The 27,234-nt window shown below is 44.3% G+C and overlaps 1 protein-coding gene across 1 annotated transcript in view; it reads left to right on the top strand.

The window, feature by feature from the left end:
* The first annotated feature begins 9,855 nt into the window (after positions 1–9,855).
* Fam13b (family with sequence similarity 13 member B) overlaps positions 9,856–27,234 on the top strand; it is a 91,355-nt gene continuing 73,976 nt past the window's right edge. Inside the window, exon 1 of the mRNA XM_085833473.1 lies at positions 9,856–9,879. The gene's annotated coding sequence lies outside the window, so the exon portion shown is untranslated. The remainder of the gene's footprint in view (positions 9,880–27,234) is intronic.

The following is a 27,234-nucleotide window of genomic DNA, read 5'->3' as shown; positions in this document are numbered from 1 at the left end:
GGACAGCCAGGACTACACAGAGAAACTCTGTCTCAAAAAGCCAAAAAATAAAATAAAAAAAAAAATTTAAAAAAGGGAGAACGCAAAAGTGCTACCATAAGCAGCCATTTTGCTGTTTGGGGAGTGCAGGGTCTCACTGTGTAGACAGGCAGGCTGCTCTGCATCCCAAGGCTGGTCTCCAACCTGTAACCTTCTTGCTCTAACATCCTGAGAACTAGGATCACAGGCCCGCACCACCATTCAGGACACGTCTCACTCGGGTGTAAGTGATGATGCAGCTACTGGTTTCTGTGAATAGAGGTCTAGAGCTGACAGCCAGAGCAGGGGATAAGACTAGGCAGTGGTGGCCACAAGACAGCCTTGCTGGTGCCTCTGTGGTGAATGCTCCACAGCCGTCCTGCTGCAGGGAGTGTGTGTGCTTGCTGGTGTTCACGTCGTGGCTGATTTAAGCCTACCACCATGAATGTGGAAAGAGATGCCCAGCAGCCGAGTGTTATACGGTATTGTTCTTGAGAAGGAACAAACATTGTCAACAACCTCAAGAGCTCAGGTAATAGACACGCGTACCAAAAATCTAGAAATTGATAAGTTTTGAGTAATATCTTGTTTTAAAGTAATCTAAAGATAGGGTTATATAATTTAATTTAAGGTTTTAGACTTATTTATTTTTGTGTATGAGTAGCAGGCTTGCCTGCATGTATGTTTTATGCAGTATGTGTGTGCAGTACCTGAAGAGTAAAGAGGGCTTTGGGTTCCCTTTGACCTCTTTTTTGTTTGTTTGTTTGTTTGTTTGTTTGTTTTTTGAGACAGGGTTTCTCTGTGTAGCCCTGGCTGTCCTGGAACTCTATCTGTAGACCAGGCTGGCGTCGAGCTCAGAAATCTGCCTGCCTCTGCCTCCCAAGTGCTAGGATTAAAGGCGTGTGCCATCATGCCCGGCTCCCTTTGACCTCTTTGTGAGTAGCCATATATATAGGTTCTAGAGATGGAACCAGTGTCCTGTGGAAGAGCAGCCAGTGCTCTTATTTTTATTTTTATTTTTTTTAAAGATTTATTTATTTATTTTATGTATATGAGTACATGTACAGCTGGCTGTGAGCCTCCATATGGTGGTTGGGAATTGAATTTTTAGGACCTCTGCTTGCTCTGGTTGCCCTGGTCGCCCTGCTTGCTCAGTCCCTGCTTGCTCTGGCCCAAAGATTTATTCATTTTATTAAGTACCACTGTAGCTGTCTTCAGACACACCAGAAGAGGGTGTCAGCTCTCATTATGAGATGGTCAATCTCATTTTGGGTGGTTGTGAGCCACCATGTGGTTGCTGGGATTTGAACTTAGGACGTTTGGAAGAGCAGTCAGTGCTCTTACCCGCTGAGCCATTTCACCAGCCTCCAGCCAGTGCTCTTAATCACCAAGCCATCTCTCCCTTTAACTCACCTTTTAATAACGACTGTATACCATCTTTCTCACGACATTTCTGAGAACGACCACTCTCAAGAGTCAAATAAGCCGCATGCAGCACGCTGTGAGAGCCCAGGCTCTAGCCTGCCAGGGGGTGGAATGAAAAAAACTATATACATAGCCCTGGCTGTCCTGGAACTCACTCTATAGACCAGGCTGGCCTCAAACTCAGATCTGCCTGCCTCTGCTTCTAGCATACTTGGATTAAAACCATGAGCCATCTTACCTGCCCAACTTCCTGCTGAAGTTACCAGCAAATAGCTTTGGTTTGAGCTGGCTAGACGGCTGGCTCAGTGGGTAAAGGCACTTTCTGGCAGGCTTCAATCGTCAGGACCCACATGGTGGAAGGAGAGAACTGACTCCTGCAAGTTGTCCTCTTACCTGTGCACTGAACACCCCTACACACACATGCAAGGTGAATCAGTATGTACAATTTTAAAAAATTATCTGTTTCAGGTATGTACCAGATTTTAACCCTCGCTAAGCAGAGGGCAACCTGTGGGAATCTGTTTTCTTTTTCACGTGGATTCTGGCGTGACAACTCAGGTCGACCAGCTTGGCAGTGAGACATTTACTCCACTCCTCTCTTTCCTGCGTTTCAAGGAGGAGGCTATGAAGCTGATTGTGGGATTTTAGAAGTTTGCAGAAACATATGCATAAATACATCTCTCTTTCCATCCCCAAAATATTGCCCTGTGGGTTCAGGCCGGCACTGCACATTTACGGGTCCAAGATGAAGCAGGGGATAATACTATGCAGGAGGATCTTTGGCTTAGCACAGAGGGAAGCTTACAGGACTCAGTGACTCATGACCCGCTGGATGAGGAGCCGCTGTAGAGAGGACTTGTGTGAGTTCTGCCACCTAGTGGCATGTAGTGGTATGACAGGCTTTTGTTGAGAGGCCTTCATTGAAGTCTCTCTGAGGCAGGTCAAGCTTGCAGAATGTTCCTAAAAAGCTTATAAGTGTACTTGTATATACATAGTAAATTTTAATGTTATCTATCAAGTAGGTAATGTGTGTCTACACAAAAATGTGTTTTTATCAAAGTGATTTTGCTTTGTTAACCAAAAAAAAAAAAAAGAACTGAAGTTGAAATATATAATATAGTAAATATGAATCTCTATCCCACTCCCTGTAAGCAAGCGTTATGAGCAGTTTATTTATTTATTTATTTGTTTGTTTGTTTGTTTGTTTGTTTGTTTGTTTAGGTTTTTTGAGACAGGGTTTCTCTGTGTAGCCCTGGCTGTCCTGGAACTCACTTTGTAGACCAGGCTGGCCTCGAACTCAGAAATCCGCCTGCCTCTGCCTCCCGAGTGCTGGGATTAAAGGCATGCGCCACCATGCCCGGCTTTATGATCAGTTTAGTGTGGATTATTTTCTCTTCACGTATATTCATATATATTCATATATATAATCCATGTGCATGTGCATGCTCCCATATATGTGGGCAGGTATGATTGTATCATGTGCACGTGTATCTGGAGGCCCCAGGTTAACACTGTGTGTTTTCCTCACCCAATAGGAGCTCTTCACCTTATAAATTGAGGCAGGGTCTCTCACTTGAGTCCAGAGGTTGCTTTACCCACGGAACCATCTCTCCAGCTCTGCTGTTGTCTTTTGAAATAAGGCCTCACTATATAGCCCAGGATGCCCTGTGGTTTGTAATCCTACCACAGCCTCCAAGTGTTGCAATTGTATTTCTGCCACCAGATTTAGCTCATAAATATATAACTGAAAACATGGGATTGTGCTCTTAATCCTCTGTTATCTTTTGTCTTATTTTGTTACTTGTTTGTTTGAGTCATGGCCAGCCTGGAACTCGCTATGTGACTGACTTCCTGACGGTGACCTTAAACTCGTCTCCCAAGAGCTGAGATTACATCTAGCTGTACTTTTGAACTTTTATGTCATGAGTCTATCTTTTATGACACTGTACGTCCATCTTCTGGGTCATTCTCTTTCTTTTAAAGAGGGCCACAAGTGGCCTAGGCTGGTGCTCACTGTGTAGCTGTCCTTGAACCCACAGTGCTCCTATGTCACACCTAGCTAAGTGCTGGGACTACAAGCATGAGTCACCCTACCTAGAGCCAACTCTCATTCGCTGCCTCTGTCTCTCTCTGTCTGTCTGTCTCTCTGTCCCCTTCCTCCCACTTTGAGACAATGATTTGTATCCCACGTTCTCCTTGGATTAGCTGCTCCATCCCCAGCCTTTGGAGCATCAGGATTAAAGGCATGAACCCAGTGCATGGTTTACTGCCTAAATTCCTGTTAGCATCATTTCAAAGGTCTACAGTCTCTTCCAAGTTGGCACCACTACTCTCAGTAGAATTCCTAGGAAAGCTGGTGTGCTTCCCGTGACTCTCACTCATGTGCATTCCAAAGTACAGAAGTGAGTCTCTGTACCGCTGAGATAAACTCTTTTCCACTCTAAGCTTCCTAGAGACCCAGTTGTTTAATGGTGAAGGTCTATACAATGCGTCTTTAATATCACGATTGGGCCTTTGTGTGGCTTTTTAGAATTTTGAGGAGACTCCTTTGATATTTCTGAGCCTTATTTATTTATTAATTACATCTTTTTTTTCTTTGTTTGTTTTAACCTCTGGGACATTTCTCTAGTCCTCGTATTATTTTTTAAGATTAAAAATATGCTCTTTCTCTTCCTCTCTCCATCTTCTTCCTCTACCCCACGTGTTCCTGGCTGTCCTCTTCCCTTCTTTTTTCTCTTCTCTCTCCCTGTCCTTCTCTGTCCCCTTTCTCTCTCTGCCTCCACTCCCTTCCCTGTGGCTCCTTCCCAGGTCCCAAATAACCTTCCTTTTACACTAAAAGAAGATTTAAAAAATACCTATATTTGGGGGCTGGTGAGATGGCTCAATAGGTAAGAGCACCGGACCGCTCTTCCAAAGGTCCTGAGTTCAAATCCCAGCAACCACATGGTGCCTCATAACCACCCGTAATGAGATCTGATGCCCTCTTCTGGTGTGTCTGAAGACAGCTACAGTGTACTTACATATAATAAAATAAATAAATAAATCTTTAAAAAAATACCTATATTTATTTATGTGGAATAAAAGAGAGAGACAGTACATAGATGAAGGTCAGAGGAAACCTGTGGACTCTGTCCTCTCCTTCTGTTCTATGCAGTCTAGGGATCAAACTGCGTTGGCAGCAAACATTTTTAGTTGCTCGACCATCTCATCACTCTGGCTTTCATTTTTTCAAAAAAATAATTATTTATTTACTTTGTGTACATGAGTACACTGTAGCTATCTTCAGATACATCAGAAGAAGGCATTGAATCCCATGACAGATGGTTGTGAGCCACCATGTGGTTGCTGGGACTGTAACTCAGGAAGAGCAGCCAGTGCTCCTTTTCCTTCCTTTTCTTTCTTTTCTTTTGTCTCTCTCTTTTTCTTTTTTTCTTTTTTTTGATTTATTTTTATTTATTTATTTGAGTTTTCTTTTCTTTTTCTTTTTTTTTTAGATTTATTTATTTATTTATTACATGTGAGTACACTGTAGCTGTCTTCAGACACACCAGAAGAGGGCGTCAGATCTCATTATGGATGGTTGTGAGCCACCATGTGGTTGCTGGGATTTGAACTCAGGACCTTCAGAAGTTCAAAATTATCCTCAGCTACTTTGTGAGTCATGAGACTCTGCCTCAACCCAAGATGCAGAGGAGAAAGAGGGAGAGGAGGAGAGAAAACTGTTGATTTTTTTGATTTTCTAACCTGGCTCATGAGTTATCAGCTCTAAGACTTTCCCACGGGAAGTTTTAGGATCTTTTAAGAGTTCTGTGAATAGAATCAAATGTTTTTCCTTTCACATTCATATCCTTTTATTTGTCTCTCTTGTCTATTGCTCTGGCTAAGCCCTCAAGCACTGTATGGAGCAAGAATGGAGAGAAGAGGAACACTTTGAGTGTATCCCTATCCAGGATAACGCTGGCAGTGGGTTTTGTAATGGCTTGAAGGCAGTTACACTCACAATGAGCGTGAACATTAACAATGACACAGTCTGAACTGATTGTCCACAGCATGAGTGAAGAACACCATAGAAGAAACCAGAGACGCTGGGCTGTGGTGAAGGACATCTACTTATTTATAGACAGGGTTTCTCTGTGTAGCCTTGACTGTCCTGGAAACCCATACACTTTTTCAAAGTCTCATTGTGATGGCTGTTCTTGGCTGTCAACTTGACTACATTTGGAATTAAAAACCCGAGGGGCTGAGCACACCTGTGAGAGAGTTTTAGCTAATAATTGGTTCATTTGCGCTTGTAGACAAGACCAGGAGCCTACAGGGTGGTATAGCTGTAGGCTACCTTGCTGTCTTTAAGTAATTTATTTTAAAGTGTAATAATAGAAGGGCTGGAGACACAGCTCATGGTTATGAGCACTTGCGCTCCTGCAGAGGAGCCCCCTTAGGTACTCACACAGAGTGGCTCACAATCATCTGTCACTACACACACACACACACACAAATAAAAAATAAAATAGAAAGCACACAGAAAATGACATATATGTTTACGTAGAGAGAGAGGGAAGAAAGGTGAGGGAGGGGCAGAGGAGGAGTTACATGGAATTATAAAGCAAATATCTACAGTTTAAAACAAAATCAGATCACAAAATAAACAGCCCTCTGGTCACAGTCCTTACCTCTTTTTAATTCAACTTTATTTTTTAAGGTTCAGATATGTGGCCAGGTAGTAGTGGCATATATTTTTAATCCCAGCACTCAAGTGTCAGAGGCAGTGGATCTCTGAGTTCGAGGCCAGCCTGGACTATAGTAAGTTCCAGGATGGCCAGGGCTACACAGAGAAACCCTGTCTTGGAAAATAAAACCAAACAGAAACAAAAACAAAGCAAAACAAAAAAGGGTCAGATCCTGCGGAGCTGGAATTACAGAAAGCTGTGAACCACTCAGTGTAGATGCTGGGAACCATGGCTAGGTCCCTAGAAGAGCAGTGCATGTTCTTAGCCACTGAGCCATCTCTCCAGCCCTCTCTCCCTCTGTCCTCCCAGATTGCCAGTGTCTGGACTTTTCTAATCATCCTCCTTCATCTGCCTTTGGAGCCTTACTGACTAGTCACACGTCCACAAATGCTTTATGGTTCAAGCAAGAAATACTTCCCTACAGGCATGGCCTGCAGCCTCTCATTCCAGCTGTGAGACAGATGGCTCGCCTCCGACACACCTGCACACTTCTCCCCCTAGCTAAATTGCTTCTTGAGAAACTGCACAAAGGCAGGTGTGCTGGAGCACACCCAAATTCCCAATACCTGGGATCCAGGTGCAGACCTGAGTCTCAAGGCTTCAGGGCCAGGCCCAGTGTAGTGATTTATGCCTTTAATCTCAGCGCTCAGGAGGCAGAGGCAGGTGGTTCTTTGAGTTCCAGGCCAACCTGGTTTACAAAGTGTCAGCTATGTGGTGAGCCTAGGAGAGTGGTTCTCATCCTGTGGGTCGAGACCCCTTTGGCAACCCTCTATCTCCAAAACTATTTACATTACAACTCAAAACCTTAACAAGGTTACAGGTAAGGAGCTGCAACAAAATCATTTGAAGGTTGTGGGTCGCCACAACATGAGGAACTGCAGCATGGGGAAGGCTGAAAACCAGTGGGCTAGTCAAATGAGATCCTTTCTCAAAATGTGTGAGAGAGAGGTATCAACACTGGATCTAAAATGTCTTTGCTATACTGTTACATCTTAGCCATAATTTGATTCCGGGTAGAATTGTAGGTTAAGAATCTTAGTGGCCGGCCGGGCATGGTGGCACACGCCTTTAATTCCAGCACTAGGGAGGCAGAGGCAGGCAGATTTCTGAGTTCAAGGCCAGCCTGGTCTACAGAGTGAGGTCCAGGACAGCCAGAGCTATACAGAGAAACCCTGTCTCGAAAAAAAAAAAAAGAATCTTAGTGGCCAAATCAGACAGGGTTCCTAGAGGAACAGAACGAAGTGTGTGTGTGCATGAGTTTATCAAAATGGCCTACAGACTGTGGTCCTTCTAGTTCAATGATGGCTGTCCTCTGACAGAAAGTCCAAGAATCCAGCAGTTATTCAGTCCACAGGCAGGATATCTCAGCTGGCCTTCAGTATATACCAGAACCCAGAAAAAAAAAAAAAAAAGGCTCTAATGCCACAGTGAAGGATCAGCCATGCTGGCAAGGGCAAGCATGCAAAGAGAATTTTCTTTCTCCTCTTGTATATAGGCTGCCATGAGAAGGCGTGGCCCAGATCACCTCAAATGATCCAAATTTCAGGGGATGCGGTGACACCTGCATCCCCAGTGCTCAGCCAACAGGATTGCCATGAGTTTGAGGTGAGTGTGGCCTACGAGACCCTACCTCAAAAGCAAGCACTAGAGGAGGGCATGGAACTTGGGGTGGGCAGAGGCAGGAGGATCACTTCAAACATGAGCCCAGCTAGGACTATACAGTGTGGCCCTGTCCCCAAAGCACAGCAAAACAACAGCAAAAAGCAACCCCAAACCAGGAGCTGGAGAGATGGCTCAGTGGTTAAGAGGACTGAGTTTGATTCATAGAAACCACATGGTGAGACGGAAAGTAACAGTATTGAACTGAATTGTCTGAAGCCAGTGCCCTGGGAATGGGGAAAGTGCACTTAGTTCAGCAGCAATACAGCACAGTGTGAAGATATTGTGCTTAGACACAGATACCCCCGAACAGACAGATGGACAAGGCGAGCCTAGATATAAAACCATACATAGTACACTGTTACCTAACCTTGAAACGCACATATACTGCAGTCTTTAGAGAGACATTCATCTCAATGTACAAGTGAAGGGAGAAGTCTTTAACGTTACCTATTGTAGTTTATGACATAATAAATACATATCTATATGGCATTGTATATACATATATAGAATGTGTGTTTATGTGTTATTTATTTCCTTGCCAAATTTCTGTTAAGTTTTGTGTGGATCTGCAACTTTCAGGAATGGGGATAAAAAGAAAAGAAAAGGAAAACCTTTCGCCACAGATTTCTGCTCCCACACAGTGAAACATACTTATTCTAGGAAAGGTTTCAGTACCCCCACCCCGAAGATTCACTTCAGATATTTGCTTTACAGTTCACTGGAGAAGTAAAACTAATGGAAATTCTGATTTCTAAATGTATATTTTCTGTTTGCCAGCTGTTTCAACCAAGTATCTTTTAATATTTAAACTGATGCAAATTCTTTAACAGAATATAAACTCTGACTGATTAAAACAGAGCAAACCAAATGAATCCAGTGATTCATTCCGATTGTAAACAATACATAAAATTTAAATTTCAAATTTCACAACAAGTTAAAGAAAAATTCTACCTTCAGGGCCTATGCTGTTATAAAGATATGACAATTTTAAGGGGAAATGTATATATGAAAAGATGCAACAAAATTTTTGGCCCACATTTTCCTAAGAGAAACCTCATGGTTCTTTGGTTAGTAGGTGGTAGTACAGTTACGGAGGACGGCACATTGCACTGATGCCTTTGGGAGTTCTGTGGGAGTTATGTAGGACATGCTTGGACTCTTTTGTGCCCCCCCCCATTTTTGAGTATTTTGTCCTAAACAACTGTTTTTAAAAATTAAAACTGTAATATCAAGATAAACATTTGGATTTTTGCTTTTCCTGGCACTCTAACTCAAGACTGGCTTTGAGGTCAAATCTGTGTTCATAATTGGCAAATTTGTAAGGAACAACTAAGAAATGGAAGGCAGGTAAAGATATAAAACCCTAGAATACCTAAATGTGCTGTAAAAAAACTATTGTAGATGTTCACTGGATTTTTCAAAGTAATAGCCTTTCTCCTTTTCCATCTACTGTGGCTTTTCAGTTAAGATTTTGTTTATAAAAGGAATTTATTACAGTTCAAAAAAAAAACCCCACATGGTGCCGCACAACTGTCTGCAATTCCAGTTCCAGGGGAAGCCAATGCCAGCTTCTGGCCTCCGCTACCAGCGTGCATGTGGTGTCCAGGGTACACTCAGTTCATAAGCTTAAAAAAGAAACTAAAGCCCCCAAGTTAGCCAATAAACAACAAAAGCCACCCCAAAACTGCCTTTGCCCTCTGAGCCATCTTCCCGACCCCGTTGAGGTATTTCTTTTGGCCTCAAAACACAGCGGAAAATTCCCGAGACACTGTGAGTTCTTTGAATAGAGAAAGTTTGGGAACTTCCAGTGTAGGAAAAAGTCCCTGGCACATCGCAAAGATGTTCAACAAATGCCACAAACTACTAAGGAGCTTCATGAAAGGGAGTAAGCTCCTTCCATTGTGTTTGTGGTTCTAGTGGAGGCCATGTCTGAATAAACAACAATCTGACATAAACACCATGAACACAGACACATGGGACATGTCAGCCGACTGAGCCAAGTGCTGAAGACAAAGGGTCTTCAAGACACCAAAACAAGACCCCCAAGGTGAGTAGTATTCTTATAGCGCATACCAGGCACAATTCAAAGTAGAATGTGTTGTCTCTGGAGGATTTTAGTGTCTAGTTCTGTTTTATATTATTAAATCATTCTGTTGTAGGATTTCCTATTAATAATGTTCCACAGACCACCAACAGGTTTGGAAATGGTTGGCTACAGTCTGGACTGAGTTGAAAACAGGCCTGGCTACGTTATGGAAGGTGGGAGTTGCATTATAGAAAAAGCCAATCAGCTGTTGTTTTAACCTAGTTCACTAAGCGTTGCTGCTTTATAACTTGTTGTAGAGCCAACGACAAATGACGATCTTCTAGTATCTTGGCATTTAAAGATTACAGAGGCGCTGGGGATGTGGCTCAGTTGGTCGAATGTAGGCTGAGCCAGTTTGATGCATGCCACTTCATAAACAAGGCATGGAGGTGCATTCCTGTAAGCCTGGCACTGGGCAAATAGAGGAGGGAGGATCAAGCTTTCGTGCTTGGCTATGTGGTGAGTTTGAGATCAGCCTGGGATAAAATGACTAAGTAATACAGTAACTTAGAAGAAAGGATATAATTATGTTCCTTATGGTAGCCAGGCCTACCTTCCTTAGTCAGCTCAGCATTTTCAGTGACTGTTAGTTTTGTTTCTTGTCTGTAGACTAGCTGTTAGGTAAGAGGTAATAACTATTAAGAAGGATTACATTTTATTAATTTGTGTATGTGTATACATGTGTGCTTATACAGGTCAGTGTGTGCAAGTGGAGGGCAAGAGAACAGTCTGTGGGAGCGAGGCCTCTTCTTCTACCATGAAGTCCCTGGGGCTCACACTCAAGTTTGTCAGGCTTGGTGGCAAGGGCATTTACCCAGCTGAGCCATCTTGCCAGTCCCTGGGTTAACAGCTTTAACATGGTAGAAAATATTAATCTCCTCAACTGTGTCTCCCATCCTTAGTGGCTTTAATCACCAAGCAAAGCTTTTGGAGCAGGCACTCCTCTGTTCCTGGTCCCATCAAATACAAGCTTTAATGACAGAGAGACGACAGAGAGACAGGTGTACTGAGTACTTGCCTCACCGTGGAATGTGATTTGTCTGATCCTGGTTCCTTACCTTTTTACAAATAGGGATGCTTTTTGGCAGGTTTCATGAAAAAATGGAAGATGCAGTTTATGAGGATAACTTTTAGAAAATTTGTAGTTAAAAAAAAAAAAAAGAAAAAGAAAAAACCAGGGCTGGAGAGATGGCTCAACGGTTAAGAGCACTGACTGTTCTTCCAAAGGTCCTGAGTTTAATTCCCAGAAACCACATGGTGGCTCACAACCATCTGATGTCCTCTTCTGGTGTGTCTGAAGACAGCTACAGTATACTCATCGTGTGTGTGTATCTATATATCTATATATCTATATCTATATCTGTATATAGATCTTTTTTTTTTTAAAGCCAGAGGGGTTTAGACAGGATCTCCAAGGGCTGGATGGAACACATCTTAATCCCAACACCCAGGACCGAGAGGTAGGTAAATTTCCGTGAGCTCAAGTTCAGCTGGTCAAATTAGTGCTGAGGACCCTGCCTCAAAGAAGTGAGAAACTGGGCTGGAGAGATGGCTCAGTGGTTAAGAGCACCGACTGCTCTTCTGAAGGCCCTGAGTTCAAATCCCACCAACCACATGGTGGCTCACAACCATCTGTAATGATAACTGAATCTCTTCTGGAGTGTCTGAAGACAGCTACGGTGTACTTACATATAATAAATAAATAAATCTTTAAAAAAAAAAAAAAAGAAGTGAGGAGAAACTGGGCTGGGTGCAATGACCCAGCAGAAGCAGGAGGGTCTCTGAGCCAGCCTGGTCTACACAGTGAGCTCCAGGATAGCTAGGGCTACATAGAGAGACCCTGTGTCAAAAACAAACAAATGGGACCAGAGAGATGGCTCGGTGGTTAAGATCACTTGTTGCTCTTGCAGAAGCCCCAGGTTCTGTTCCCAGCACCCACATGGTGACTCATGTGTCATGTCTGTAACTGCAGTCCCAGGGCATCCCATGCTTCCTTCTAGCTTGTGCAGGTACGGCATGTATTTGGTGCACAGACATTCATGCAAGCCAAACACTCATACACACACAAATAAAATAATAAAAACAAAACCCAGCAATAGACAGAGATCTGCCTGCCCCTGCCTCCCAAGAGCTGGAGCCTCAAGGCCTGCATTCTTTCTCAGAATGTTTTGATCTTTGCTAATTCTTCTTGGTTTTGGTCCTCCTGGCAATTCCACTGCAAATTTAGAAAAAGATCTAAGAGTTTGCTCACATCATCCCTTCCTACCTATCCCATATTTAACAATCTGTTGCAGATGGTTACCAAATAATTTGGGGGGATGGGAATACAGACCTCACAACTGCCTTTTAGTATTGTGGTATGCTTATTGTAAAGTGTGAGAGCAAGGTCTGTTGATCCCACACTTACCCATTTTCCTGATTTGAAAACAAGAGGCAGTGTGGGAATAAGGAGTCTCATACATAGTGTTAGAGAGGGTTAAAGGCACGCTTTGCCCGTAGTATTCAGCTAACTGGGGCTCATCCTGATGAGGTAATGCTTTCAGCCCAAGGTTTATTGGCTTCTCACTACTTGGTGTTCTATGGAATTTTGGGAAGGGATGTTTTCAGGAGCTTGCAACTTCTCTTGCAGCCTCTTGCTGGCTCTTTGCTGCCACCTTTGGTGGAAGTTGCTGGAAGCAGGTGACCTCTCAGTAGTGCTTGTCATTGCGTCCCTTTAGGTAGCAACCAGGGTTCTCATGCTGGCAAATCCTTGTTATTGTTGTTGTTATTATTATTATTGTGAGTGAATATGTAGGCATGTGTGTACATGGATGGAAGTAAAACAAGGTTTCTGCTAACATCTGCTCTGACTCTCACTTTAAGCTTCACAGAAGCTGGGAGTTGAAGAGAATGAGGGTTTACTCCTGGGAAAATAGTTCTTCTTCTTCTTTTTTTTTTTCTCCTGTGTCTTGGTTTGACTTCTTTGAGGTAGGAGAATCATCCTGAGTCCAAAGAGACCTCCTGATGTGGGTTCTTTTAGAGAGATGAAACCTTCCTCAGCTTTTGGTGAGTTCCAGCCAGAGTGCTAGGGTCCAGGATACCCAACATGCAGTCACCCGGAGCCAATGGCCTCTGAGTTCCCAGCCTCATATCCAAGAATAATAAGGAAAGTGAATACACGGAGTGGGCAAGTAAATATAGACCTATTAAGGAAAAGTGAGAGCTCCCTAAGTGAGAAGGGTTGAGGGAGGAAGTCTACACATTGCCTTCCTGCTGGGCTTTTTTAGGGTCTCTTGGTGGGAACTGGATGGAGACTGTCTTAGGGTTTGCTGCTGCAAACAGACACCATGACCAAGGCAATTCTTATAAAAAGCAACATTTAAGTGGGGCTAGCTTACAGGTGTAGGGGTTTAGTCCAGTATCATCAAGGGGGGAGCATGGCAGCATCCAAGCAGGCATGGTGTAGGAGGAGCTGAGAGTTCTATATCTTCATGGAAGGCTGCTAGGAGAAGCCTAGCTTCCAGGCAGCTAGGACAAGAGTCTTAAAGCCCACAGTGACACACCTACTCCAACAAGGCCACACCCACTCCAACAGGATCACACCTTCTAACAGTGCCACTTCCTGGGCCAAGAATATACAAAGCATCATATTCCACTACCTGGCTCCCATAGGCTGTTCAAACACATGAGTCTATAGTGGCCATACTTAAACATAGCATGATGCAAAATACATTTAGTTCAATTTCCAAAGCCCCCATAGTCTATAGCAGTCTCAACAATGTTAAAAGTCCCAAGTTCAAAGTTTCTTCTGAGATTCATCCAAACACTTAACTGTAATCCCCAAAGCAAGATAGGGAACCAGCAGGGCAGACTCCAAACTCTGCATCTCCATGGCTGATGTCAAAGCAGTCTTCAGATCTCCAATTCCTTTTTCATCTTTGTTGATTGCAACAACATTCTTCTGGGCTGGTTCCACTCCATTAGCATCTTTCCTCAGCAGATAGCCCACAGCTCTGGCATCTTGAACATCTTGGGGGTCTCCAAAGCAACTTTAGTGTTACAACTTCTTGTTCAAATGCCTGGGATCCACACGTGATCTTTTGGTCTCCTCCACAGGGTTTGGGTCACATCTCCAGCTCTGCCCTCTACAGAACTCTAAGCTCTTGTTGACTCCAATCCACAGCTGCTACTGTTCTTGGTGATCATCCCATGGTACTGGCATCTTCAAAACCCTGAGATCTTCCACTACAACTAGGCTTCACCAATAGTCTCTCATCATGGTGCTAAGCCTTGACTTCTTTGTGCTCTCAGAAAACACTTCCCAGATTTCACCTCATTGATGCTGGTCTCTTCTTAATTACCACTATTTTCCAGCTCCAGCTAACCAGCATCAATTGTCCCAGTAGTCCCTTCTATTCTTGACTATAGAGCCAGAGCTGAATGGCCATGCTGGGTCCTGCTACTTGCTGGGGCTGGAATATGGCCCCTCTTGTTCTGTTACATTATCACAGCTTTCTGTCTTCCACTCCTTCACTGCCTAAACTTGGCTGACCTGGAACTTGCTCTGTAGATTGACCTTGAACCCTGAGATCTCCATGGCTGTCTCTTGGGATTAAAGGTGTGTACCACCATGTCTGGACCTAAATCTAGCTGGCTGGGATCTTGCCCCAAAGTCCCACTCCCTTAATCTGTTAAATCCTAGAAAATAGGATTCAGCTCCATTCTACTTCCTGGTGCCCCTTTAATACTTGAACCATATATTTTGTATTTTTTCTTTCTCAGCTTGCTTCTTTTCATTAAAATGCTCTTCATAAGAGTGAACTTTAGGGCTGGAGAGATGGCTCAGTGGTTAAGAGCACTGACTGCTTTTCTGAAGTTCCCAAGTTCAAATCACAGCAACCACATGGTGGCTCACAACCATCTGTTTTTGTTTTTGTTGTTTGTTTGTTTGAGACAGGGTTTCTCCATGTAGCCCTGGTTGTCCTGGAACTCACTCTGTAGACCAGGCTGGTCACAATCATATGTAATGAGATCTGATGCCCTCTTCTGGGGTGTCTGAAGACACATACAGTGTACTTACATATAATAAATAAAATAAATCTTTAAAAAACCAAGAGTGAATTTTAGTAACCACACAACAGAATTTATAGCAGGCTGTTTTGAGACTTCCTTTTTCAAAGCAATCAATTTAAAATCTCTTCCCCTTAACCTCAGGCAGACTATTCAGACAATGGCAAAAAAGCAGCCATATTTTCCACCAACATAACACACAAACAGTCCCTACATCACATACTGAAAATCTTCTCCACTGAAACCTCTTGGGCCAGGTCTGAACAATTCAAATTACTCTCAGCAACAAAGTTTTTCATTTTCCTACTAGGATGGCCTATTTGGCCCCATCTAAAGCATTCCACTACTTTCCAAATCCAAAGTTCCAAAATCCACATTCTTCTAAACAAAAGCATGGCCAAGCCTATCACAGCAAATACCCCAGTTCCTGGTACCAACTTCTTTCTTCATTAGGGGTTTGCTGCTGTGAACAGACACCATGACCAAGACAACTCTTATAAAAACAACATTTAATTGGGGCTGGCTTACAGTTCAGAGGTTCAGTCTATTAGCATCAAGGTAGAAGCATGGCAGCATCCAGGCAGACATGGTGCAGGAGGAACTGAGGGTTCTACATCTTCATGGAAGGCTGCTAGGAGAAGGCCATCTTTGTTGAGATTGCTTAGTGTTGATTGTATCTCAGGCTGAGGCACTGAGGCAGTAAGGAGCCCACATACTTTAGACATGCTTTCTCACCCCAGTGGGAGAATTACTCCCTCATTCAAGGGAGGGTCCTATGTGCCTTATGACTACATCATCATCTCCCATGGGCCCTGCTCTTACTGCCTTGGGAACTTACAACTTACCCTAAGCATATATCTGTTCTCTCTCTCTCTCTCTCTCTCTCTCTCTCTCTCTCTCTCTCTCTCTCTCTGGATGATGGGGCATACATGTGTATGCAGGGACATGTGCACAGATGGACATATGTGAGGATGCCAGAGGTTTATGTTGGGTGTCTTCCTTGATTGTTTTCCGCCTTATATGATGACACAGAGCACAGACTTCTACCCAACGCTTGTTGATTGGCTAGTATAGCTTGCTCACTCTGGAGAGACCCTGTCTCCACTTCCTGTGTGCTGGATTTACAGGAGTGGCACTGTATCTGCTTGGCACTGATGTAGCTGCTGAGAATAGGACTCTGGTCTTCCCATTTGGGCAGCGAATGTTTTACTGGCTAAGCCATCTCCCCACCCCTCATCCTAAGTTTCAAAAGGTTGGACTCTGCTAAGGGTGAATGCTTGTAAACCCAGTTCAGGAGGTTGAGGAGGATGTAGAGTTCCAGGCCAGCCAGTGCTACACAGCCAAGGCTAAACAGCGTGCTACATAGCCACATCTCAACAACAACATGGTCATGTATAAACAACAAGAGCTGGGCGGTGGTGGCACGTGCCTTTAATCCCAGCACTTGGGAGGCAGAAGCAGGCAGATTTCTGAGTTCAAGGCCAGCCTGGTCTACAGAGTGAGTTCCAGGACAGCCAGGGCTATACAGAGAAACCCTGTCTCAAAAAAACAAAAAACAAAAAAACAAAAACAAAAACAACAAGATAGTAATATATAGCCATGTTTGAACAACAACATAGCATCCTGAAATTAATGTGTGTGCATATACCACACACACCACAATATACATATCACATATACACACACATACAGATATTCACCCACTACACACTACACACATACACATGCCACACACATATTCACCCACACACGTGGCACATACCATATACACACACTACTCACATACATATTCACCCCCTACACACAGACATATATATATACATCACATACATATACCGTGCACATACACATTATACACATCACATATACATACCATGCATATATGCATACCACACACATACACACCAGACACACCAGATACACACATATTCACCCTGTACATGCCTACACAAACACACACACACACACACACACCACACACTGCCTCTGCCATCCTGGTCTCTTTTCAATTCACCCCACCCCACTCTACCAGCTGACAGAGATCTCACCCTTCTCAGATTAGATTAACACAGGAAAACAAAAGACCAGGAAGGAAGGAAGGAAAAAAGTCAGAAGGCTCCAGGAGCATTTTCCCAGGGGCTCCAGGCTGATTCACAGTAATAGACCCATTTCCTGGAAGAGTCAGATAACATGCTTGTGAATGTGCCTGGAAGCTGGAACGTGGTCAATGACAGTTGTCAAATACATGGCTTGCCACTGTTCAGCCCAGGGCCTAGCTCACTTTTATTTTATAATTATTGGAGGTCTTTAATCAGGTAGAAGTGGAAAGAGTAACTGTCATGGTTTGAATATGTTTGGCCCAGGAAGTGGCACTATTTGGAGGTATGGCCTTGTTGGAGTAGGTGTGCCACTGTGGGTGTGGGCTTAAGATCCTTGTCCTAGCTGCCTGGAAGCTAGGCTTCTCCTAGTGGCCTTCCATGAAGATGTAGAACTCTCAGTTCCTTCTGTACCATGCCTGCCTGGATGCTGCCATGCTCTGCCTTGATGATAATGGACTGAATCTCTGAACCTGTAAGCCAGCCCCAATTAAATGTTGTCCTTATAAGAGTTGCCTTGGTCATGGTGTCTGTTCACAGCAGTAAAGCTCTAAGATGGAAGCTTAATGTATCCATTCATAGTTTCAAGCTATTTGCAATTTATTATACAAGTATCGCTTAAATGTTGCTGGAGTAAGAGAATTTAGCAGTTTCTCAAATGTGAGTCACCTGAGCCTTCTCTCTGAAAGACAATAATTAATATAAGCATAGGTAATGTGATGGTTTGTATACTCTTGGGCCAGGGAGTGGCACCATTTGGAGGTGTGGCCTGGTTGGAATGGGTGTGTCACTGTGGGTGTGGGCTTAAGATCCTCACCCTAGTTGCCTGGAAGTCAGTCTTCCACTAGCAGCCTTTGGATGAAGATGTAGAACTCTCAGCTCTGCCTGAGCCATGTCTGCCTGGATACTGCCATGCTCCCACCTTGATGATAATGGACTGAACCTCTGAACCTGTAAGCCAGCCCCAATTAAATGTTGTTTTTTTATAAGACTTGCCTTGGTCATGGTGTCTGTTCACAGCAGTAAAACCCTGACTAAGACAGGTAATGAGAGAATAATTTCTTATATTTAATAGATTACTCAGATTTTAAGAAACTATGGAGGTGGGGGATGGGGTGGAAACAACAAAGAAACAAAAGACCCAAATAAGAAAACAAAACATGTTAATTTTTGCTTTGTTTTGTTTTCTGCTCTTAGAGACAGTTTTGCTATGTATTTCTGGCTGGTCTGGAACTATGTAGCCCAGGCTGACCTTGAACTCACATCAACCCTGCTCCAGCATCCTGACTGTTAGGGTTACAGGTGTGAGCCACTAAGCCCAGAGAAGATAATTTTAGGAAGCTCCTTTCATTGTGACCTATTTAATTGAGAGGATTATAAAATAATTATTTTGATTACATAAAAAGAGGCTGAGACTGTCTATTCGTTATTTAGACTTGTGATTAAAAGTTCATCTAGAGCCGGGCGTGGTGGCGCATGCCTTTAATCCCAGCACTTGGGAGGCAGAGGCAGGCGGATTTCTGAGTTCGAGGCCAGCCTGGTCTACAAAGTGAGTGCCAGGACAGCCAGGGCTACACAGAGAAACCCTGTCTCGAAAAACCAAAAAAAAAAAAAAAAAAAAAAAACTTAAACAAAAGTTCATCTAGGGCTGGTGAGATGGCTCAGCGGGTAAGAGCACTGACTGCTCTTCCAAAGGTCATGAGTTCAAATCCCAGCAACCACATGGTGGCTCACAACCATCCATAATGAGATCTGACTCCCTCTTCTGGTGTGTTTGAAGACAGCTACAGTGTACTTATGTATAATAATAAATAAACCTTTAAAAAAAAGTTCATCTAGAGGCAGCTACGCATACCTTTATTCCCAGCACTCAGGAAGTAGAGGGAGGTGGATCTCTGATCTACAGAGTGAGTTCCAGGACAGACAGGGCTACACACAGAAACCCTGACTCTAAAAACAAGCCATGTCTCCAAAGCTCAGTATGGCATTGTATTGTAATTTCAGCCTCTCTAGAGGTTGAAGAAGGAGGATTGGAAGTTCAAGGCCAACTAAGGTAACATAGTCTTAAATATAAAAATAAAAGGGGACCTAGGATAAAAGAGTAGAAAGCCCCAAAAGCCTCAACTTCCCGAAAAAAAAAAACAAAACTCAGTTGTCCAGGACTCCGTCTTAAGAACGTATACCACACTTGTGGGAGGAGAGTAGACATCTAGCAGCTTATTTGTCAAGCTCTGGGTTCCTGCTTCACTGTGGTGTGGACTGAATGGGGCCAAGGTCTCTCTCTCTGTTTCTTGGTGTTCCCATTTTATTTATCTTTGACCCTTGTCCTGTGGGCTGGTCCTTTATCTCCTAAGGACAGAGATAATAGCCAGCCAAGTCGGCCTGAGTGGCCCTTTGGGCAGCATTCCTCCTTGTTTCTGGGGAGAGGACCCGATGGTGAAAGCTCTCCAATGACTGAAATGAGTACCTTGCGCTGAGCCGGGTGAGTCCCTTCCCTCTGAGGCCTCCCTGTGAATGAAAGGAAATGTTGGGAATGGCAAAGGAAGTGGCACTTTTAGAGTAAAATTGGCTCGGGCTTGGTTAGGTTAGAGGTGGTGGTGCATGCCTGTGGTCTTAGCACTTGGAAGGCTGAGGCAGGAGGATTGCCGAATTCGAGCACAGGCTGTGCTGCATTGCAAGACCCTGTTTTAAAAACTTAAAGCCCCATCTAATGTGGTAACTGGCTCACAGCCATGTGTTCTATGTTTATGATCAATGTGAAGAAATTGAATGCAGAAAAATAGGCAGCAGGGATGGATGGGAAACTCAGAGGTGACACTTGTGTCCTGAGGGCCGATGTGCTGTCACCTGTTGTTACAGAAAGTCAGGACAACACAGGCAGAAGCCACTGCTGCTCCTCAGCCTCATTAGATGTCAGGTGTGGTGGCCTAGGCCAGCAATCCCAGCACTTGGGAGACTGGGGCAGGAGAATTGCTGTCAGTTTGATGCCAGCCTTGGGTACACAGTAAGTTCCAGGTCAGCCTGACAGGGTGAGAGCCTGTCTCAAAAAATAGAAAAGAAAGGAAATTATATACAGCATCCATTGTTGGTCAAAGCTCAAGTGTTCATTTTTACTGTCTTGATTATTTTTCCTTTTTAACATTTATTTTATTTTGAAACAAAGTCTCCTGTAGCTCTGGATGGCTTTAAACTTGCTATATAGTTAAGGATGACCTTGAATTCCTGATTCTCCTGCCTCTACCTCCTGAGTGTTGGAATTATAGGTGTGGGCCACCACACCCCAGCTAAGTGTCTTACTCTCCTACCTGGTTTTACTTGGTTGCTAGGAACATGTTCCCTACAAATGTGTGTGTGAGCAAACAAGCATACCCCAGTCCCTTCTCATGGAGAAACGGAAACTCATGTACTGACTGGGCATATTTCTGTGGAATATTACATGTAAAAAGTAGATAGACGCTCTGGTGATGGCACACACATTTAATCCCAGCACTGCAGAGGCAAAGGCAGGGGGATCTCCGTAAGCTTAAGTACAGTCTGGTTCCAGATCAGCCAGGGCTATGTACATACATGAATGCATACATACATATATACATACACATATACACAAACATACATACATACACACACACACAGACAGACAGACACACAAACACACACACATATACATATATACATACATACATATACATTGTTCTGTTGCAGAGAACAAAAAATCTCCCCACAAAGTAGATAGAATATTAGGGGACACTTTTTAAAAAAAAATTGATATAGGCATGTAAAAGTATGTGTATCACATGTGTACATGAGTCCATGGAAGTTACAGGTGGCTGTAAGCAGCCTTGTGAATGCTGGGGACTGAGCCTGGGTTCTCTATGGGCAGTCAGTAAGCACTCTTAACTGCTGAGCCATCTCTTCCACTGTCTTATTTGGTGTTTTGTTTTGTTTGTTTTTTTGTTTTTTTTTGTTTTTTTCGAGACAGGGTTTCTCTGTATAGCCCTGGCTGTCCTGGAACTCACTTTGTAGACCAGGCTGGCCTCGAACTCAGAAATCCGCCTGCCTCTGCCTCCTGAGTGCTGGGATTAAAGGCGTGCGCCCCCACGCCCGGCTTTTGTTTTGTTTTTTGAGACAGGGTTTCATTCTGTAAATCAGGCTGAACTGGAGCTCACTATGTAGCATGTAGTTTAGACTGACCTCAAACCCAAGGCAATTCTCCTGCCTCAGTCTTCCAAATGCAGTATTCCAGACATGAATTGTAATACAGGCCATTCTTATGTAGCCCAGACTAGTCTGGGAATTACTATGCAGATCAGGCAGGCCTCAAACTTGCCTCATACTTCTGCGTGTTGAGAGTATAGGTGTATGCCAATATTTTCTGCCATGAGAATTTTTTCATATTCTGTTACTCTGTGTGTGTGTGTGTGTACATTCATGCACACAACTGCGTCCATGGGCAAGCTAAGTATTGTGAACTTAGGGCCTTACATATGCTAGGCAAGTATTCTACTATACTGAGCTACATCCCATCCTTCATTGCCTATTTTTTATTGTTCTGAATTCTCAATGACTATAATATGGTCATTGTTTGTGCCTATACCCAGGAATATGTATTACTTAAAACCATTTTGTTCGTTCATTCATTCATTCATCCATCCATCCATCCATCCATCCATTCACCTATTATGTGCATGTATGGGAGACTCTGCCACTGTGTTTGTATAGAGAACAGAGAACCACTTTTCTCCTACCGTGTGGGTCCTGGGATGGGTTGTCAGGCTTGGTGGCAGGTATTTTTACCTGCTGGGCCATCTTTCTGGGCCCATATATTCCTTTCCAACTTGTTAAAGTGATGAAGCCAGGTGTGGGGTCACTAGGGAGGCAAAGGCAGACAGATCTCTAAGATCAAGGCCAGCCTGTTTTACAGAGTGAGTTCCATGGCAAACCTGGCTTACACAGAGAAACCTTGTCTTTAAAATAAAAACGTCAGAGAAAAAGAAGAGGAGGAAGAGAGGAAGAGGAGGAGGAGGAGAAAAAACAGTAATGGCATGCCCCATACTGTCTCTCTAAGACCCACTTTAAGTTCTTGCCATATCTAGTTTCCAGTTGGGTGAAGTTTGGTGATTCATTCAAGAAGCATGAGAAGAACTCGAATTTAAGAAAGAAAACATTAACAGGAAAGAACCTGATTAGAAAATAACTAGAAGGAGGAAGGAGAAGAGGGGGAGGGAGTGGGGCATAGTGCATCAGCTTCCTGGCTCTTGGAAGGTAGAGACAGAAGGGTCAGGGTTCAAACTTGTCCAAGGCTGGCTTGAGGTAAATAGAAACCTGCCAATAAAAAGGAAAGGAGAACTTCAATTTTATGGTTGTTGGAATTGCCTGTCTAGGGCCACTGAATTCAGGAGCGATGTTCTGAAGATGGCTGATTTGCCTCTGGGCTCCCATGGAATCAGTGGAAAGCCCTGACCCCATCAACTCCCCACCATACGAAGGACGAGGCATCTTTCCTTCCCTCTTCCTGGTTGGGCATTAATTTTTCCAGCATCTGTTTGCCTGTAAGAAGCATGTTGGTCCTTCCCTAGGCTCTTCTTTTCCAGAAGATTACAGCTGCCTGAGCCCTGGGGTGTCTCTCATCAGCCCCTGAGGCCTGGGGTGTCTCTCATCAGCCCCTGAGGCCTGGGGTGTCTCTCATCAGCCCCTGAGGCCTGGGGTGTCTCTCATCAGCCCCTGAGGCCTGGGGTGTCTCTCATCAGCCCCTGAGGCCTGGGGTGTCTCTCATCAGCCCCTGAGGCCTGGGGTGTCTCTTATCAGCCCCTGAGGCCTGGGGTGTCTCTTATCAGCCCCTGAGGCCTGGGGTGTCTCTTATCAGCCCCTGAGCCCTGGGGTGTCTCTCATCAGCCCCTGAGCCCTGGGGTGTCTCTCATCAGCCCCTGAGCCCTGGGGTGTCTCTCAACAGCCCCTGAGCCCTGGGGTGTCTCTCATCAGCCCCTGAGCCCTGGGGTGTCTCTTATCAGCCCCTGAGCCCTGGGGTGTCTCTCAACAGCCCCTGAGCCCTGGGGTGTCTCTCTTCAGCCCCTGAGCAGTCACTGCTGCTCAGGATGACCTTATTCTGACTTTCCTCCTCAGAGTCATGGTTATTATAAAGCTTTGGAGCAATCTTCAATAACTGGGACCTATTGATACCCTCAAACCATTCTTCTGAAGTTTCTTTCTAGTATCTTAGAAGACTGCATAACAAAAGAAATAATTGGTTGCTTGCGGCTTTGGGGCACATCTGGGTCTATGGGGGTAAACATCCTGTAAGTCTCCTAGATGCTCCCCGGGAACCCACAGACAATTCTAGAGGCTCTGTACTACTTCACCTACCTTAGACAGATTGGTAGGTTTTCTAGCAACTAACTGCCTTTAATTCTCCTCACAGGGCCTGCTGAAAGTTTCCAGCCCTGCCTCCTTACCTTGGTCAGTGCTGGGGTCCTGGTCAGGCTGGGCAGAGGAGAAAACCCCCTCTTATCTGGATGTACTGTCCAGGAGCGATTCCCTGCCCAACCTGTCTGCTCCCCAGGCAGGCGAGTAACAGACTGTCTCAAGGAGGCTAATGCGATCCTGAGGTTTTTGTTTTTAGAACGGTGGATTCTAAGTTTTCCAGTTGTATAGATCACTGATTGAAAAGGGGATATAAACTATGAAAAGGGAGACATAGAACGTCCAGGGGTTGGGCCCCACAGTGGAGGGGGCTCATCTTCCTTAGAGGGAGAATGGGGAGGGTACCCCTGCCTCAGGGAAATTTCTCCCAGAGCCCTCATAGCCAGAGTCACTCTTGTGTGTGTGGAGGGGAGAGGGGACCCAAGATAGAATATATAACCCACCCCCAACACTGCCAGGGGATTTCCTTCTTGGGGTGGGATGGGATTGTACTGGGCATACAGAAGGGAAAAGTCAGCTTCCTGCTGTGGGGCTGAGAGGAGAGGCAGAGGTTTGGGTTTTTCTGATTAACCTGGCCAAACCAAAAGGATTCAGGTTCCCAAGGAGAGGACACAGGTCTTAAGTCAAGGAAATGGACCTTGCACCAGAGAAAGCCATTGGTCAATGTAGGGAAATTGGTCAGGGTGGCCTGAGTTTCCAGTCACTATGTTCCAGACAACCTGGACTGCTTAGGGGTCCAGAGATCTGTCACTGGGCCATCCAGCTGCAACAGAGAGCTACTCTGTTTCACAGAAGGTCTGGAATTTCCCAGGTAAGATACAGATACCCTAACATTGTCTTGGGACCGCTCACCCCACCTTCTATCACAGCTCTAATCCTTGTAGCCAACAGAATTGACTGGAAAACCAGAGGGACATAGACAGGTGGCAGTAAAGACAACCAGGAGTGGCCACTACTCAGACTTAAACCAGGAGTTCCAGTGACATCTTACACAGATCCAGCCTTTCCTAAGTGCACTTCCCAGAAGGGGCCATAGACAGACTCACCTGTGCTGGAGACAGATCCAGGAAATGTTGTGTAACTTCCCATCAAGGGTGGAGGTTCAGGAGTAGAGACAGGTGAAGGTCTTGGGGCCCTGGAATGTCTCGGGGTGTGCACTTCTAGAAGCTGTCCTTTCTCTGTGCTGTTGCCCCAGAGGTAGTCCAAGACTCCCAGTGTCTTGGTGTCTCAGCCTTTAGAGATTTTGCCGATGCCTCAAAAATGTTGAGGTCATTCCATTAGAGGATGCAGAGAAACTCTTAATGCTAAAGAGAAAGTCTTTATTACTGCCCAGGGGAACTTGCCCAAATCATGAAGCCCTGACCCTCACAAAAGTCTTTTATGTACAAAAATCATATCCTGGCTGACATACTTCAGTTAGCAAGAATGATTAGCAAGAAGTAGAACTACAGAAGCCAAAAACCAAGGTTAGTACATTTGGAGGTCTTCCTGGATCCTGGAACTATAATCAAAGACTAGGTGTTTGATTGACTAGGTCTCTAGTCCTATTTTGGTACACGTTGGAGCCTCTGAGCTGGGTTTTAAGGTCAGCATGGCGCCTCCAACCTGGTGTCAGTTGTGCTGAGGTCTGAAGGCCTGCTACAAGTTCACACAACTATAAGGCACCAGGACATTCTGCCCCTTAGTGAGGTCATCTTTTACTGTAGGTTGTACTTCAGCATCCCAGCATCTCTTAGCAAACAGGGATGGTGGCACAGAGTGAAGAAGTGCTAGTTTCTTGTTTGTGAGCAGCTCCTCTGTGAAACCACTGGAGTGGGATTCTGGGTGACACATCTTTCAAGTTGGAACAAAGAAAACACTTTTCCCGATTCCCGTGGTTCCCTTGGAAGCTCCTGGGAAAGTGTGTAATAAGTATAGGGAAATATATTCTGATCTTCAGTACAGATGAGCAGGCAAGTTTAGAGAGGTGATCGTGTAGGGACATAAAGCCAGCTTTGGAAGATTCCAGGTGAGTTTAGGTTACTGAGGGGGAAGTGAAAGTCTTAGGCATGATCACAGTGCATTTCTGACGGGTAAGAACTACATCCCGAAGGCTAGAGTACAAACGCAGAGTTCACTCAGAGGTTTCCAGCACTGAGCACCAGGCCTGACCTCAGTGAATACTATTTACTGAAGGGATAGATATTCCAGGAGAAAGAAACACAGAAAATAAGACACAAACAGCAAAACCTTACTATAAAGGCCCAGTGGGTAGCACACCTACCCATTTCATCCCAGAACTCTGGTAGTAGAGAGCAGAGGCAACTGGAGTTCTGGGCCAGCCAGGGCTATGTACTGAGATCCTGTCTCAAACACACACACACACACACACACACACACACACACACACCCTAAATAAATATAAAAATATCAATACCTCCTTACTGTGAAGCAACACATTTGGTTAAACTATGGATGCACTCTCTTCCTTTATGTTTTATTTTGTTGTTGTTGTTGTTTTGCTTGTGGTGGAGTCTAATGTAGCCTAGGTTGGCTTTGAACTTATTAAAAAGTCTGTCCTTGAACTCCTGATCCTTTTTGCTCTACTCTCAAATGCTGCTATTACAGGCTTGGGACACTACACTAGACTCTTTCTCTGAGACAGGTCTCACCATATAGATTTGGCTGGCTTAGAATTCACTATGTAGATCAGGCTAGCCTTGAACTCATAGACATCCACTTGCTCTGTCTCCAGAGGGCTGAGATTAAAATCATGTGCCAAGCTAATGCTCCTATTCTCTCAATGAGTACTTTCACACTAGTTATCTCCTGTTACACCCTCGGGGTAAGACTTAGTAGACTAAGCATTTGAACTATCAGTTTGCCACAGACAGGCTCCAATGAGAGATGGATGAAATGGAGTCTGGATGGCCAGATACGGCAGACCCTCAGGGCCTCTGAGGTAGAGATGGGCACTGCAGAATGGTAAGACCATTTCAGGCTGAGAAGCAGACAAGGGTTTATTGTTCTGTGAAGGTTACCATCGGAGGCTCTGTAAACTTTGTTTCTAATATGAATACACGGAGAGGGAGAAAAAGAAAGCAACATCTACTCATTGATGTTTATTTAACTTCTTTATTTCTAAAAATATTGTTCAATTGTAGAAAATAGATGATTGTAGGCACTTCATCAAGAAGCCAAAACAAATTTGTCTACAGCAAATGTTCGCATTATTGTCATACAAAGAATTCCAAATTACTAGGCCAAAAAAATGTGAACTTGGCAAAAACGAGCATTACTGTCAATTGTCCCAGCTCCTCAAACTCGATGTGGCTGGCACTAGGGTCTCTGGGAGTGAATATAGCAACGGAAATCTGCATTGTGTTGACTTTGGTCCTCTTCCAAAGCCATTCTATTTCAGAGGGATGTATGATGAAGCCTTTCCAGGGCAGAGATCATTAATTCTCCCGCACATCATAATAGTTGCTCAGGAAGTATGTATTAAGAAAATAAATGACACAAACATTACTTTGGGTTGCTAAGGGCAGAACAGTATCTGCCATTATTTTGGATGCTGGCGTGGGATTTGTACTCTCTGGAACAGTCTCTTCTCTTTGTAGCTAGGAATTTTTTGTTGTTGTTCATGAAGAACATACATTCTTGCACGGGTACAATGGTCCTGAGCAAATGGCTCAGACAGACATCTTGTGCATCCCTCAGAAGAGGCAGCAGTGCCATGGCTCGAATGGTGAGTTGCTCCTCCTTTTTTGGAAGA

Source organism: Mus caroli, unplaced genomic scaffold (genome assembly GCF_978045245.1).
Source record: "Mus caroli unplaced genomic scaffold, Mus_caroli_1 scaffold_19, whole genome shotgun sequence".
In the NCBI taxonomy this organism is placed as follows: Eukaryota; Metazoa; Chordata; class Mammalia; order Rodentia; family Muridae; genus Mus; species Mus caroli.
The sequence above is the reverse complement of the archived record's forward strand: the minus strand, read 5'-3'. Positions and strand labels throughout refer to the sequence as shown.